This window comes from Colobus angolensis, unplaced genomic scaffold, assembly GCF_000951035.1.
Source record: "Colobus angolensis palliatus isolate OR3802 unplaced genomic scaffold, Cang.pa_1.0 Scaffold49, whole genome shotgun sequence".
Classification (NCBI taxonomy): Eukaryota; Metazoa; Chordata; class Mammalia; order Primates; family Cercopithecidae; genus Colobus; species Colobus angolensis.
Window position 1 is genome coordinate 7661673 of NW_012118376.1, and position 4310 is coordinate 7665982.

The following is a 4310-nucleotide window of genomic DNA, read 5'->3' on the forward strand; positions in this document are numbered from 1 at the left end:
TTGTACATAGACAGACCTGTTCCCACATGGCAGCCTCTGCTAATCACGAAGAACAGGAGTTTGCTTGGCAGGAGAATCAGTCACCATCTCCGAGTTCCTACGTTTATGGCTGGTATGGGTGTCCTCTTCTGCTCAGATGTGAGGATTCAATGAAAAGCACCTGTCAAATCTATGCATTTATGTAGAAATGAGACATTGTTCTGTAATGTCAGTGTGTGTTTTGAGGATGACATTGCCTGTACGACTCTCAATTCTCATTATTTTAAGAAAGCAGTGACCTAACTAGGAGATATTTTTAGGTATGCGTCTTTAGATTTACACCACCTTTCTTCCTGAGGCCCACAACCACCAGCCTTACAGAAGCCACCATCATCTCTCACTGGACTACTGCTTTGTCTCCTAACTGGCCTCCCTGCTTCCATGTGGGCCTCACTACAGCGTTCTCCACATCAGATATAGAACAGTCACTTAAAAATGCAAATCAGTTCCAATCCTGACCTGGTTTATGAACCCCTCAGTGGCTTTCCACTGCACTTTAAATAAAATAGAACTTGGCACTGGGTGTTGTCCTCCCTGTACCCCAGCCAGCCCGGCTGAGTCAAGCTTCTGAGACGGCGCCAAATTCATCCTGCGCAGCCTCTGCCTTGCTCTCCTCTGCTTGAGTCGTCGTCCCTCCAGGTCCTCCCTGAACTGACTCCTTCTGTTTCTTCAGTTCAGTCTCCTCAGCGGGGCCTCCCCTGAACAACTACCAAAGCTAACTTCTCCTTATTCTCCTTACAGCTTCCTATTCACTTTTCTTTTAATGCATATTATCTATCTATAATTAAGTGTTTATTGTCTACCTCCCCTGCTTAACTGAAAGTTACATATGGGTGTGGACCATTACCACTCGTATTCCAAACACCTTGTTCAAGCATCCACTGATACCTCGAGAGGTCTGGGAGCCCAGATTCCCAACTCCTACCATACCATCAGTGTGTCATCACCTGCAAAATTTGCTTTAACGTTCTGGTTAACATCATCAACCTAATTTTACTGAACAATTTGCCAATACTCAAAATTTGTTAACTTTTCCAATAAAAATCTAATAAGGAAAGCTTTTAAGTTGACAACAAGGAAGCCAGGATGTAGAAAACAGCCAGCTTTGACACAAGAGTGTGGCTTAGGTGAGCTTTCCATCAGTTTGAAGGTGCTATAGCCGATTTTTGTGGTAAGCTAAAGATCAGAGTGCAGTTCCACGGGATAGGATGCAAAAGCATGACTCTGCTGTCTCAACTCAGATGTTTTTACAATGACCTCATCATTTCATTTGAAACAATGAGAATTCCAGGATCATTGGAACATCCGTACTCAAAAATCATAAGGAAAATATGTTAACCTTTTCTTCAACTCTTCGTGTCAATGTCTCCTTCCATTCATATACATAACAAGTATGATTTCTTGTAACACATAAAACTATTAAAATAACCAGTTTAAATTTTCTTAGTTTTTAACAATAAAATTATTTATATATTAGTGAAGATTTAGTCAAAGTCACAGCTAAGAATTATTGTTATTTTATGGAGACTTATATTTGAAATATAGAAAATCAGGCACGAAGCTATTACATGAAGCCATTTTACAATAGCTACATAGTTACACAGCTTTGGGGAAAAAAACCAGCTATGTTTATCACCACTGAAAAAACAGAAGGCTAATTAAAACAAGAGCCTATTATGAATCTCATTAACTAATCAGTTGAATTGGCGCATGTTTATTGAGCTTCTACTATGACCTTAGGAAGTGTAAGACATGGTTCCAGCTCACAAGAAGCTTAAGCTTAGGGGTGAAAGGTAGCACAGAGGCTATTATATTGTACATTTATTATATTAGTAAGTGTCTTCTTACATTTATGAGGTGCTTACCAGTTCCAAGTTCTCTGCTAAGATTTTTTTCATGCACTATTTCATTTTATTCTCACAACAACCATCATGTTCTTTAACTACACAGCAATTTAACTTTTAAGACAACTAAGACTCAAAGCAATTCATTGGCTGTCTACTGACATACAGCTAGTGAGGGGCTAAGTTAGAATCCCACCCAGATCTGCCTGATTCAAAGGTTCAGAGCTCTTTCTATCATCAAAAATGTGCTGTGGTCAGGCTTTCCCCACGAAGGAATGCAAAAATAAGACCAGATAATAAAATGAAAAGGTGAACTTTGTGAGGGCTAGACCATGCTCATTTTGTTTCTCATTTTATTTCCCAAACCCAGGACAGTACCTGCACTGATTAGCATTATTTGAATGAATGGCATCTGACAATTAAGCTTTGAAAGCAACAGATTTTGACTCAGAGCAGAGAGGCACTGGGGGGAGCTTAAAAAGATAACTTCCAGGTATATAAAATCTGGGAGAGCTGACTGAATAAAGATTTAAATCAGTCTTCAGAGAGGCTGGTTAGCCTTGAAAACATAGAAAAGGAGAGTGAAACTATACAGGTGAAAGCTGATCTTTGTCCATCCAGTTTATTTTTCCCAAATTTACCAAGGAGAGAAGCTACTCCATCTTCCTGGGGGCTGAAAGAGAAGAATTGAGTGAAAGGGGGAGACGAAGAAAGGCCAGGCCATTATAGCAACTGATCTTCACCTACAAAGAGAGAAAACAGCAGGCAGGAAAGAAGCATCCCTGCGTAAACTAGACAATAAAGCCACATGAGTGTGACAGGACAACCTGAGAGTTTGGACACCCAGGAGATCAACCAAGGAGAACTCAAGGCAATGGGCTGGGATGTTAGAGGACTAGTTGGAGAAAGATGCATGTACAGAATAGCACAGACTAGAACATAGAAAAATGAAACTGTGTGTGTGTGTGTGTGTGTGTGTGTGTGTGTGTGTATGTGAGAGAGAGAGAGAGAGAGAGAAAGAGAGTGATCTGTTAGGGTGAACTAAGCATTGACACTGTGGAGCCAATTTCCTTTGGTTTGTACCTACCTCTAATAAATTGTCTCACCCTACCCCCACCACTGCCCACCCCCTCACCATAATGGTATATTTTTCATCATACAGGAAAAGAATCAGCATTCTGGTTTGTATCTATCAGTCTCTGTAGCCTCAGTTAACATACATAATCCCAAAGAGGAGAGACTCTCATCTGTATATAGGACAAATAAAGTCCTATGTCTGGATGGCTGACACAATACCTTAAACCCTTGTGAATTCCTACAGGATAAATGCCACTTGGAATGGCCTCCTGACAGCCAACCAGTGCTCTCCTGTGCTACCGTACACCCACCATACTACGCTGCGGCCAATGTTTCCTTCTGAACTGACATTATCAAATAGTGCATAACCGCAAGAAAGAGCATTTTAGTTCCAGACTAAGAGGAGATCATCAACCGCACAAACACAACACAAAGGTTATGGTGCAGTGTATGATAGGGAGTGGGGAGGGAGGAAAGAGAGGAGAAGAGCTGACATGCATTCAGTTTCTAGCTTGTTTTTGGGAAGTCTTACATACTTACCTTACAAAGACAGTAACCAAAGAACTAGAGGCTTGGTGAGGGTAAGTCAATTGACCAGAGTCACTCAGTTAGTAACTCTAAGGGATTTTTAAAGTCTTAGGTATTCAAATGCAGGCCTGTCTAGTTCAAGGGTAATAGTAACAATGGGTACATAATTAGTATAAAAACAAATAGAAAAGATCCTTGTAATAAGACTTAGAAATTAGAATGCACGGTTACCTAAGAGACACTGCTCTCTTTCAAGTTCTTTTTAAAATATTCAATAGAAGACCAGGCACAGTGGCTCACACCTGTAATCCCAGCACTTTGTGAGGCTGAGGCAGGTGGATCATCTGAGGTCAGGAGTTCAAGACCAAACTGAGCAACATGGTGAAACCCTGTCTCTACTAAAAATACAAAAATTAGCCAGGCAAGGTAGCATGCCCCTGTAAACCCAGCTCCTTGGGAGGCTGGGGTAAGAGAATCACTTGAGCCTGGGAGGCGGAGCTTGCAGTGAGCCAAGATTGCACCACTGCACTCCAGCCTGGGCCACAGAGTGAGACTCCATCTCAAATAAATAAATAAATAAATAAAAGAATACTCAATAGAAATATGCTGTTTGGACTCATTTTTTAGTTCTGTGTGAAGTCAAAGAAAAAATAAGGGAAATGAGAAACTATATCAAAGCAAGCTATAGCGTTTAATTCCTCCCCCTGCCCCTGTTCCATCCACAATGTTTGTTTGCGCAACCGGTATGTAGGAATGTTTGGAGAAGTGATGGAAACTTTTTTATTTATTTATTTATTTTTTTTTTTTATTATACTTTAAGGT